The 13,987-nt window shown below is 34.1% G+C and overlaps 1 long non-coding RNA gene across 1 annotated transcript in view; it reads left to right on the forward strand.

Moving 5' to 3' along the window:
* Positions 1 to 13,987, forward strand: part of LOC135204216 (uncharacterized) — a 485,141-nt gene that overhangs the window by 323,158 nt on the left and 147,996 nt on the right. The window contains exon 2 of the long non-coding RNA XR_010312136.1: positions 1,360 to 1,455. This is a non-coding gene — a long non-coding RNA (uncharacterized LOC135204216). The remainder of the gene's footprint in view (positions 1 to 1,359; positions 1,456 to 13,987) is intronic.

The raw sequence follows: 13,987 nt of genomic DNA on the forward strand, positions 1-13,987 counted from the left end.
TATATATATATATATATATACAATCACACGAGCGTATTGCTAGATATATTTTTTTCTGTGTCACTCCATATTTATTTCGTTCATATAGAGATAGAAAATTCTGGCGGAAATAATTGCAGTGTGGTGCATAATTCACTGGAGTAATTAATTATAGGAATATGTCTGTATGATGAGAAGTTTTAATGAAAAGTCGCACGCACGAAGTTACGAGGTTACGTAGCCGTAAAGTTTGTGGGTATTTGATTATTAACCAACCAGGTTGGTACCTAAGTGAGTGAGGCACTCTTATCCCTAATTTGATTAGTGTCTCGGGGTAATAATAATAATAATAATAATAATAATATATTTGTTCCCTGTTTTTTTTACTACATTTGATTTGATTTTGCGAGATTTATCCTCGTTGGTTTAAAGACCTAAATACCTCCCCTTATTATACTGAAGTCAGATATTCTGTCCTTTATTTTTATTATTTGATTTTACTGTTTTGAACAAAAATCTTTGCTTTAGCTAGGGGCACTCGTGTCATTTTAGACAAATATTTTCTTTCTCGTAGTTCAAGACAAAGTTTCCTTTTTGATACTTATCAAAAAATCTTGACTATCAGTAATACAAAATGTCTTTTGCATTTTAAAAAATCTGCTTTTTATGTTTTTTTTTTTTTTTTTTTTTTTTTTTTTTTTTTTTTGCTACAAGGGTAAGTTTCTTATCACTAAGTGTTTTGTTTTGGTTTTTAGATAAATATCTGTGTTTTTTATAAAACCTTTCCTTGTTTGGATATCTAATAAATATCTAATATAACATTTCTTTCTTCATGCAATATATCCTCGTTGAAACTTTTGTTCCCTCATACATTTTTATTACACACACACACACACACACACACACACATACACATACACACACATACCCACACACACACACACATATATATATAATATATATATATATATATATATATATATATATATATATATATATATATATATATATATATATATATATATATATATATATATATAGTATATATATATTATATATATATTTCTATATTTTTTTTTCTTTAAGAATTCTTAAATGCTGTTAATATTTCCTTCATCGTTGTGTTAACTTCATTTGTTTAACGTCTGATGCCACACAATAGCACATTTCTTTTGTAGTCATGTTATGTTTTTCATTGTTTGAAAGTGTTTAATTAAAAGACAAATCTTGACATTTATGTCATTTTCGCATGTTTTAAAATTTTTTAAAATGAACGTCTTCTTGTTTGTCGTTTTTATTCTCCTTTTTGCAAATTGTTGCTGTTACATAGATTCAGAATTTCTTACTCGTTATCTAATTCTTGGTTTTGAATTTTTCCAGATTGCCCCTCTACCTTTTCCTCTCCACCCAAGGAGAAGATGAATTTCTCAAAAAAGAAGGCGCGACGGCCACCCAGCCACTAAGCTCACAGGCATTGTAAGTTAAATCTTTTATACCTGGACTCCACACCTCCACAATCAGGTGTCTTGTGTTGTATTTCACACTCCAGTACACGCATACACACCTAGTTCGCCCCTAACTCAGCCTGTCAACTTTCCCATGCAACTCACTCGCTTATCCTCTAAGACGCCCTGACTTCCTCCTTTCAACATTCACACGCTTCTAAATTCTTCCTATCTCCCTCCTCCTCCTCCTCCTCCTCCTCCTCCTCCTGCTCCTCCTCCCCCACTTCTTCCTTCACTTCTCTTCCCCTCGATGCCCTTCGCACTTCATCCTTCTTTCATTATCCTCCTTTAATTTTTTTTCTTGCACTTTCTTCTTCGCCTTGACTTATTATTTTCAATATTTGCGATATAGCTGAAAATTTCTTCCTTTTCTTCTTCCCTCTTCCTCTTCAGCCATCCTTCTTCCTGTTCCCCATCCTCTTCTTTACCACTCCTCCTCCTCCTCCTCCTCCTCCTCCTCCTCCTCTATTTTTTTTTCATTCTACACCCCGTCCTTCGCCTGGACATTGTCTTTTTTTTTTTTCTTCTTTTTTCTTCTTCCTTCTCCTTTCAGTTTCTCTTCCGCTTCCTTATCACTTTTCCTTATTCTTCCTTGTATCTGAAAAAGGAAATAAGAAGTAGAACAGGTTAAGGAGAGAAGGAGCTTTTTGTTCCTCCTCTTCCCTCTCTCTACATTTTACATCCCTCCTTTCTTTTAGGTAGAGGGAGAGGGAGTCAGGACGTAGAAAAGAGTAAGAAGATGCCTGGTCCATCCTCTTCACGGTATTTCGCAAGTCTTTATTTCCATTCTTATGCTTCATTGGGTTACTTACAACTTGACGCGGTCGTGTGTGTGTTGTTCCTTGGCCTTGTCTCTTATCTCCCTTTGCCTCTTTCGTCATACCTTATCATTTATTGTTCGTTCTCACCTTTCCCTTGTTCACTTTTATCATTCGAGTTATTTACTTTGGTTTGAACTAATAATTTGACACCTTTGCTTTTGCATTGATAACTATCACATTCATATTTTCTTCTCGCTTTTTCGTTTCAGTTTTTTATTTATATTTATTTAATTACAATTTATATATATATATATATATATATATATATATATATATATATATATATATATATATATATATTTATTTAATTTTGTTGACAGTGGATAGTCTTCAAGGCTCAGGCTTTTATCTATTCTTTGCTATTCAGATCCGATAGCCACAGGTTAATATGTCATATGTGAAAATTTTCAAATTCAGAACTCGCTTCCTAACTACGTAGTTTGGCCCAATTGCTTCCCACAGCCTTAATCCCCCAGAGTCTCTTACGACTTTTGTTTGTTTGTTTGTTTTTTTCTTTCTCCTTCGGTTCGAGGCTATATGGTGTGGGATTCCTTTATTCCATATGTCTCTACATTTAAAAGATACTTATTGTGAGAATAGTCAGGTTCTGATATTTGCTAAGTGTCTCTGTAGGATTCAGTGCCAAAAATTTACTTCCGTTTCATCTATTTGATATCACACGGCCGCAATTTCTTATTAGGTGTTATACGTAGCTGGGTGCTATTTTTACATCAGCACTCATACGTTGCTAACAGTATAGGTAATTACATACGATACGCGCAATTTTCGCTTACTCGGAGAGTGAGCCTACAAACTACTTTGCTGTTGTTGTTCTTGTTGGGGGGGTTGTAGGAAAGGTCTATGGAGAAGCCTAAGCGTTGAGTTAACGATACAGGAATTTTAGGACAGGATATTTATGATTTATTTATTAAAATAAGAATATATAAAGAAAATAAATAATGTGCACGTTAACAGTACAGAACAAATATTTCTAATAAAATGTAGTGTATTTATTTTAATTTTCATTGTTAAAGATGTGTTTTGTGAAAACATTAGGTCAAATAGAATAAGTCTGAAAAGTTTTGTGCATTAGTATTAATTAAATAAATATATTTGGATTTGTGCACAAAAGCACCACAAGAGATGCTGGACAGTTTCAGGCCTCCTGTAGAGTAAGTCATGGTGTAGTGCTATTTTGATGTGATTTTGATCTGTGGTGTTGTTAATTATTTATCTATTTTTAATTTGCATTTTATTGTATTCTCAGTTAAATGTAATTGTGGGAAAGTTAATAGCTTTCTCGCCATCTTCCGTAAAAAGAGGTACATCGCATTATGGACAGCGATAAAAACAATAATTCAATCGGATTTTACCCATAGTATGTCGTTATCTTATTATTAACATTTATAGAAATATATAAGTATGAGTTTTATTCACATTATCTTGTAGCTTCAGGTTGTTGAGAATGCAACAAGGAAAAATCGTTTGATTTTGATTTGTTGAACAACTTGAAATATATTGAGCAGCCCCCTGTGTCTTCTTTGCTTATTCATTCATCAGAGTATGTGAGGGACATTACGGATCGCTATTCACCCAATTGACCCCCTTCTAACACACCCCTTACCTTGATGCCCTACCCTTCCTCAGGTCTTTACGCCAGCTGAAGGACGATCAGCTGTGGCATTACCGTATTTTGTTGCTTCTTTAGTATTGGTAAACAGAACACTCAAAAGCCCAGGGCTCGAGGGGAAATGAGGGGAAACAAGTGCGGAAGGGAAAGGGGAATAAGGCTTGGTTTAGAGAGACAGAGAGAGGCGTGTTAATCTTCCCCTTTATACGAAATGAGGTAATAAGGGTAATGTTTAAACAGGAGGGTGTTGATATGATTGTAGTCGTGACTGGGCTGGGAATGTTAATGGGTCTCCTTCAAGAATGAGGGTTAAGGGAAGGTCGAAAATAAAGGTTTTAGGGATGGCTTTCAGGAGAGAAGAATGTTTGAGGACGCAGTCTCGGTGTTTAAAAAAAAAATGTATAGGAATCGGTGGTAAGGAACGATTGAAACATTTAGTAATACTGGAATGAAACATAAAATAATTTACTGGAATGCCCGTGAGATGCATTTGCTGAATTCCAATAGCACGCATTTCTGGATGGATCGGTCTTGCTTATGGCGGCTTACACCATCAGAAAATTTAAGGACGGAATGCTATATTCCAAAACTCGCCTCAGGTCACGAAAAGTTGATGGCCCTGAATAGTGTCCTCATGCCCTGAGGTATAGGGAGGGCAGTGGGTAATAGCTCTTCATATTCGTGGTCGCTATGAATTTGACACTGTTCATCTTAATGGTTAAGAAAGTGTACTTTATAGAAATACTAAATGATGTTAGTATTTGCTTACCATAGTACTCCTTAGCAAAATTACCTATTTTAGATATGTGCGTTAAACAGGTGTATCACAGAGACTTGTCAATGTTTTATCAAGGGCTGTAACTAGAATGGCTTATTTTTCACTTTGTTTGCATTGCATTTTTGCGAACACTTTTGGGTAGAAAAAAGTCACGTGGCTGTAGATTCCCCTTCAGTTGTTCGGTTGTCATGACAAAAGAGTATAAGGAAATGAAAGACAATGGAGAACCCCTTCTTATACAAATCTAAAGTAAATTTATTTTTACGTCTTTGCAGCAACTGTTGACGGGTAATAAGGGGAAAGAAAGGATGTTATGGGCGATCGTTATATGTGCAGAGGAGGGAGGCAGAACCCAAATTTCGAGATTAAGAGCTGGTCTGGTTTGCCTCAAAGCTGCCCTTTTAGTGCCACATTAAAAAGGGAGAAGATCCAAGTAAACACCAGCCCCCATTGTGACGCCGTCCTGCTGCCGCTTGTTAATTACGAGTCGGGATGTTCTACTGCTATTACTATCCTTGCTACTATTGCTACTACTTGCACACCCGCCATCCTCACTCCTGCCCTCTACTCAGCCTTTCCTCTCGCCTTCGTTATCCTTTACGTGACCTCTACCCTTTCTCTTTTTCCTCTCTTCACACTCCTCCTCTCTCTCCTTATTTATTCCCTCCTAATTATAGGTAAAAAAAAATGTAGTTGGTCATTCGTAGCAGTGTTTTGGCATTAGGTCCATGCATACTCATCCCGACTGTAAACCTGTGTATGAGAGGGGGGGTCACAGTACGCTGTTCGTCATTGCCTTCTAAAATAACAAATCAGGCAGTTCTTTTAAAAAACCAACAAGGCGTGTTCCGACGCCCAGCTTACTCGGGACGTGTGCTAAAATCTATGGTCAAGTAGAGTGTTGTTTGACCAACGAAAATTAAAATAAATGCGCTATATTTTATTAGAAATAATTGTTCTGTACTGTTTAACATGCAGACTATTTATTTTTTACATTTTCATTATAATAAATAAATCATAAATATCTTATCCTAGAATTCCTGTATCTTTAACTCAACGCGATACACCTTTTTCAGACCTTTTTAGACTTTCGTGACAACCCCTCCCCCCCGCTCCGAACAAGAACAACTAAGTAGTTTGTAGGCTTACTCCCCGAGTAAGCGACAATCAAAGTAAGTTACCGTAATGTGACGGGCACCAGTAGAGAATATAATTTCTTAACTTTTGGAGTGTAGTGGGAAAAAAACGGAGATGGTCATTTCATACAAAAATGATTCTGTAGGGCGAATTCATGGTCGGTCGCATGGAATGCATATTATCTCACGTTGCAGACTTCATTACTCCTGTACTGTGTCACAAATTAATCTTTGTGCAAATAGCTCAGAAATGGCGAGTATTTTCGCATCAAATACTTACTTTTTATTTATTTATTGCTCTGCCGTGCTTGGAATACTCGAATTCATTGTCTTTTACAAAAACATTTTATAAGATTTTAAAACAGTTATGTGTTTTATCGTTCTGTGCTATTACATTTTTCCCTTACTCTGGACTTGTTGAACTCAGCCTACTTTACCTACCATTTTGGCGAACACGGAAATAATGAGCTAATGTAGTCAGAAGTCAAGTTGTTATAAGGAAACTATGCTCTTTCTTAAGGTTACTTGACTTATATACAGTACAATGTACATCTCTGAATTGGAGGTAAAAGTGTGGATATTTATAAGAAATAGGGTAAAAATATATTTACTTCATTGTTGTTGAAAAACTTTCAAACTCAACTGCTGGAAATTATTTCAATTCTTTTGCAGTAATTACGAAATTTGTTAATGTCGAACGTTTATTTAATAAATTTTATTTTTATTTTTACAATTTTGTCTTGTTATGGTTTTCATTATAATTTTCTATGTTTAGAGGATAGGAACTATAATTTCCTAAAATATGACCTACTTCTTTATCTTATGTAATGGGAATGTACCGTCCAGGTAATTTTACCTTTTTCTTATTTGCTTCTAAGGCAGGGCTGCTTTCCTAAGCTCAATCTTCCCTTTTTATCTTGGTTTGGAGACCGTGGTGTTTAGGAATAAATACTTTTATTTACAATATATTGTAAACGTTTAAATTTTTTTTTCATTGTGTCCATCCAGTTCGATGGCACAAAGCAGTCATAAATAATCGTTGTTATGGTGGTGTAGTTATCGCAAATTAATGTCTTTTTTCAACCATAAAGCTTTTGTTTTGCTTTAAAGAAAAAGATGTTACCTCAAGATATGAATTCTTTGCGATGGAATGCGCAAAATCCCCTCTCCGGTAATTGTTGGAACCTCATAATCCTAGAATTCGATCTGTAATTCATTATATGTATATATATACGTATATATATATATATATATACATATATATATATTATATATATATATATATATATATATGGATATATATATATATATATATATATATATGCTATATATGTATAAATATATAATATATACATATATATATATAATATATAATATATATTAGATATATATATATCATTATTATAATATTGCATAAAAATATATAAATCATTTACATATATATATTATATATATATATTATATATATAATATTATATATATATATATTATATATTATACCACCACACATATAACACTATATACATAAAAATATATAATGTATATATATACACACATATATATATGTATATATACATATATATATATATATATATATATATATATATATATATATAACACAAACTATATACACTATACATAAAAATACTAAGATATACACACACAATCAAACAAAACCACACACACACACAAACATATATATATATATATATATATATTATATATATATATATATATGTGTGTGTGTGTGTGTGTGTGTGTGTGTGTGTGTGTGTGTGTGTGTTTGTATGCGTGTGCGTTTGTAGACTGAGTAACCTTTTTTGAAGAGGAGTATGCCCAGTTACGAACCACATTATTTGATAAGTTTTTTCCTAACACCATTTACCTAAACCCCCCAAAAAGTAATGAGAGAAGACAAGGTGTATAAACGCTAAGACCCTTAAGTATTTTGTGGAGACGAGCACTGTCTTGCCCTCGCAGTCATGGAAAATCGCCCGTCGAATCTCCGCTGCTTTTTTTTCTAAAACCTTTCCTGTGTCTTAGCATGGTCTTGCCCGTAATCAGGCAGAGTCTTTATGTAATATACTTAATATACTTTGCGTCTGAGAAGCTTTCAAACTCCCACTTATAATACGCTTTCAATTAAGAAGTTGTGACCGAACTTTCTCTAGCCCATGTATCCATTAGCATAACCATTTCAAAAGTCTTCTGTTAAGTTATCAAGACAAGAAAAAAAGGGAATCTCATTGTCGGAAGGAACGAAGAGAGAGAGAGAGAGAGAGAGAGAGAGAGAGAGAGAGAGAGAGAGAACATTTTTATTTACTTTTTTGATATTTATTTATGTGATTTCAGGGAGAAGCCTAAGTGTCCATATATATACCGGCATGGATTTTTGTATGGAATTATCAAATCGTACAGTTACTGATTACTTTACAACCGTAGTATTACTAAGTAAAAAATTTACGCCATTTTATTATTATTATTATATTTTCTTTCAAGTACATATTGTTTCATATAAAATAAGCATTTATGTAGATTAAGATTTACATAATTTGGTTTTATCTTTAAATGAGATGGCATAAAGATTAGATTTCTCTCTCTCTCTCTCTCTCTCTCTCTCACACACACACACACACACACACACACAAACATTAAAATACGCGCGCGCGTGTATGTATGCATGTGTGTGTATATATATATATAATATATATATATATATATATATATATAATATATATATATATATATATATATATATATATATATATATATATATATATATATATATATATAAAGCATGGTTGGTATCTTACTTTTTGGTTTCAAGCTTCAGTTTCCCCTACAGATCGTTGTCCGAGATACCGAATAGTTTTCATTTTAGCGAATTGTTACGCAGTTACATATACTTCTATTTATAATAGTTATTCTTATTCATATTTAGTGATTGTTAGTGTATAATTATAGACGTATAATCAAGTTGAATGACCCACGTGAATATTTTATAATGAATCTTCTTAAGAAAACTTCATTGAAACCTATAAAGTTTAGTCATTTCATTGCAAATAAAAAAATGCAATAAAACATTTCGGTTGAATAATACAATTGATTAGCGAAGAATGCCGATAGTCATCACAATTAAATTTCATACTGTTAATCTGTCTTTTATTTTTTATTATGTTTTCACTAATGCCAGCGAGGTTTGCATATTAATTGCTTCTTCGAACCAAGTTTTGTGACGGTCTAGAATGAAAAGATAGTAAGCTTCTTGGATAAATAACTGGGGAAAGCAGAGAGAGAGAGAGAGAGAGAGAGAGAGGAGAGAGAGAGAGAGAGAGAGATTGCCCTAAAGCGTGAATACTGTTGTAGACGTAAAATTTCAAATTTCTTTCGTTCTCTCTCGATTGATGGAATGGTCAACTTTACGAATCGTAGGAATTTAGGCCCAAAGGAAAATAAAAATGTGTATGGAGAGAGAATTGGATATAACTGTAAGTAAGGTTATTGTCCTCCTCTGAAGCAACGTTGTGATATGAAACACTGGGGAAATATTTGAGGGAAGAAATGCCAAAACCTGCAAAAGCCATAGATGTGAGTATGGAATTCCATCTGCTCGCCGTTGAGAGATTGAATGAGCCAGTCCTCAATGATGACGTCAGAAATATAAACGACTTTTTCTTGATGGCCCTTATCAATTATCATTTTGTAGGGAAGAAATTAATCCCTAATTATAGGAAAATTACTTCCGGTGCTAATTAACCATAAGAATAAATTACTTCCTTCATTAATTAATCATGCATTACCAATCACTCTTCTTGTCTTCACTTCCTCCTTATTGTTATATTCCATTCGCTTTTGTTTCTTTAAGAAGGGGAGGTGACAGGTGCGGAAAAGTCTTAGTTCTGTTTATTCGAGAAGGAATAATATATGGTTATATGTATATGTAATAATACATACATACACACACACACACACACACACACACACATATATATATATATATATATATATATATATATATATATATATGTATATATATATACACTATATATATGTGTGTATGTATGTATGTATTACACATACATATCGTAAACATACATTATTTCTTCGTACAAAGGGTGATGCCAGTAGAATGAACCGTTCTGTTTCACTCCTAAACTTTAGGGATGAGGTTGAATGTCTATGTCCTTTTTTTTCACCTCAGCCGATGATGATAGTAGGCAGGTTGGGTTCGAAATCCGGAACCGCCGCACACACACACACACACACACACAATTTTCTCTCTGCTTCATACAGTTACTACGGTTTAAAATCATCGTTAATAACATAAAAGCTGAGTTAAAAGTAGAATGAGTTTTGGCCTGTATTATTATTATTATTATTATTATTATTATTACCCGTCAAGCTGCAACCCTAGTTGAAAAGACAATAGGGAAAGCAGCCCAGTACAGAAAAAGAAATTAAGACAGGAAGAATTAATTTTGTGGGATAATAAAAAAAAGTAAAATAGATATGACAAACAACAAACAAATAAATTGTAAAGGGAGTCTCCTATCAACTTTCTCGGGAAAAAAAAAAAGGCTCTTGCATCCATTTCAACTTTTAATGTTCCATCGATCCAACTATTGGGTTAGGAAGATCATTTCACAATTTAATTGCGTCAGGAAGGAAACTTGTTACTTTTAGATGACTGTGGTAGTAAACCTCACAGGAAAAACGACGAGACTTGGAGTAACCTGCAAATCCACTACTAGGTGGTGGGAGTGTTGTTAAGTAAATTAGTTAAAAGTGAAGTCACGAAGTAGGAAACAGACAGGCAGAGATTATCGGTCAGATTGTCTCTATGCCTTGTCAGTCTCACCGAGGTGGTGTTTTTTTATTTTTTGTCGAATAAGCTTAGTTTCTGGAGGATAAATTAAAAAGTCCAGTGGTTTTTTTCATTTCTGCTTCACACTTTAGCAATTCTTATATCCGCAAGGGCTTGATTCATGCTACAGATGTATTAAGAATTAAAATTAGTTTTGAAGTGAGGTTACTAAAATAAAATATATACTATATTATATCTTATATATCTATATATATATATATTATATCATTATTATATATATATTAATATATATATATATAAAGAGAGAGAGAAAGAGAGAGAGAGACGAGAGAAGTAATCACGTTTTCGTAGCGACGATTCGGTATCGCAGGGACTTTCTTTTAGGTAAAGAGTGAGTTTTAAATAGCAGTGACGAGTGTTATTATGCAAAGTTAATCAGCCACACAAACGGTTGAACTTTAATAGATGACAAAGATCTTTTAACGACATTAAGTTGTTCATTATTTTCTTCCTTGGTAAGCCGTATATATATATAATATGACCCATAACGCGTACCATTGGTGTATCGGATGATCACAGTACGGGTATGACCTGATGACGTCTCCGTCACTTGGCATGGCAATCCTATTGGAAAATATAGCATTCGAATAACCTCTTTATAGTGTTCCACGGAGAATTATTTATATGTTTAATGTAGCTTGTACATTAAAAATAAAAAAATAAAATATTACAACGTATATATACAATTTTAAGTTCTGACAGCTGTCCGGAAATTGGTGCATACATTGAGGCCTAACATTGTTATATTTTCATTTTTATTGATATTTTGATTTACAATTGTTATGAGCTAACCCTCAATGTGAGCAAATATAAAATATTTTATTCATTTTCCTTTCTTTCTTCTTCTTCTTCTTTTTCTTCTTCTATTCTCTCTTTCTTCTCTCTTCTTTCTCTCTTCTTCTTCTTCTTCTTCATGGTCTTCTTCTTCTTCTCTTTCTTCTTCTTCTTCTTCTTCTGTTTTTTTATTATTATTATTTTATTATTATTATTATTATGATTGTTATTATTATTATGCTTGTCTGTATGTGCGTTCCATACGCCTGGTAAATATTCACAAATTTTTTTATATCAAAATGAGATGCCAACTCATCATAATGTCTAAACCAAACAGCCCACGGTTGTTTGGATTGATTAATTTTTTGATTATTATTATTATTATTATTATTATTATATTATTATTATTATTATTATTATTATTATTATTATTATTATTATTATTATCAAAGATTTTGTTATGCCTACTATGGAGATGAATGTTACTAGCGTTGTTATTAAATTTGTTGTTATTCCCTCCCATTTCTACCACGATAATGAGCCAGACCTCTTTCAGGGAATTATAAAAGGCTTCATGGCAATGGGCCATTTGAAAACAAACCGAGGGGAATTAAGTCGAACTTAATGCCCATAACATGTGGACGTCTTCCATTTTTGGAAAGAGATTATGAAAGTGTATGAAAGGCAAATGAAGACAGGAGCGAATGCCAGCAGGCGCTGCATTAGGATTCCCTCTCTCGGTCCCTTGGAATGGAGAGATAATAACAATGATGATAATAACTATTATCTCGATAACAATAAAGTCCGACCAATAAGAATGCCTGTAAATAAAGCTGATAGCGCCGAGCGCCTGACTATATTCATAATGATTACTGAAGCAACTTATGATCATTGGGCCAATGGGGAGACGCTCTCTAACATATTTATAAGCCTCAGCCAATAAGGAAGCGATATCTGAATATAGTTATGAGCATTAGCCAATAGGAAAACGCTGCCGAATATGATAATGAACATCAATCACAGGAAGTGCGTGCACCTTCTGCCCTTAATTACTGATATCTGAGGCTCCTTGGCGCACCATCAAACCCTGTATCTCAATAATTCACCTCAAATGCCCCTTAATGCTCTCATCCATAAGGCTCCTTATCTCGCCGCTACTTATCGGGCGGCATACGCCCCTCTGGCTTTAATTACGAATATGCTAGGTTATCAAGATGTCAGACTCGACAGTCCGGGTCACGGGGAAGTCGCTCTTACAGCAGAACTCCGTAAGGTCGATAACTCGCATCACCGATATGTGGTTTAGGGCGGCCGTGTGCTAATTGTGAGAATGCAAATGAGAAGGACCGCGATTATGGTATGGAAGGAGAGCTACAAGGCTTGGACGGCATGAGGCTAATCAATATAAGACAAGTCTCTCCTCTCTCTCTCTCTCTCTCTCTCTCTCTCTCTCTCATGACGATTCTGTCGAGGTTTTTCTTCCAAAGTTTCATTATACACAAATATATATATATATATATATATATATATATATATATATATATGTATATATATATATATATATATATATATACATATATATATATATGTATATATATATATATATATATATATATATATATATATATATATATAGATATATATATATAGAGAGAGAGGAGAGAGAGAGAGAGAGAGAGAGAGAGAGAGATCTTCGCTGATTATATACAATTATGACTAGCATGGGATTGCAAACTCCATGTCTTGGGCCATTTGGTGAATTTCTCGTCTCACAGATCATCAAAAACGAAATCGACTGAAGTTATTTCATCTTCCGGCTGGCATCCCCCTGGAGTGAAACGCGTGATTGCCCTTTGCCTCAGGAGATCAGATGAGGCTCCTGTGCCGTCAGTGGACATTTTCTTCGACTATAGGACTCTGAACTTTCCATTGGGTATTGTTCTGCTTCTGGGCATGGTGCATTTATTTAGTCAGTCACTTGCGCTTCTTAGGAAAGCACTCTCCCCTTTCAAAGAGACTCAGATATCCTTCAGTTGGCTCCCATCTACCTCGCAACACATTCGAATTGAAAGTTACTGACACTTCTGAGAGAAGCAGTGTCGAGATAGTGACATTTGCTACTGCTGCAATTTTGAACTGACTGACTCACACAAACACCTCAAGCATCCTGATCCATCTTTTCAACTATGCTAAGCTTTTACCGTATCCCTGTTTACAACATCTTTCCAACTCCTTTTACTTCAGTTCCTCTCAAGTTCCTTCAAAACCCACGCCTCGGTTTTCTGAAGGAAGAGTCTCTCATGTGAACTTTTTACTGTCCTGTATTATCGAGTTATCTTCCAAATATTTTGCTTAAAAGTCTTTTCGTCATCTGTTACTCACCCATGTGATTTATACAGTCACCTCTATATACCTATGTGTCTCAACTGCTTCTGTACAACGTTATACCATTCTGATGTTGATTTGTTCACTTACCTGG

The sequence above is a fragment of the Macrobrachium nipponense genome, chromosome 24, assembly GCF_015104395.2.
Source record: "Macrobrachium nipponense isolate FS-2020 chromosome 24, ASM1510439v2, whole genome shotgun sequence".
In the NCBI taxonomy this organism is placed as follows: Eukaryota; Metazoa; Arthropoda; class Malacostraca; order Decapoda; family Palaemonidae; genus Macrobrachium; species Macrobrachium nipponense.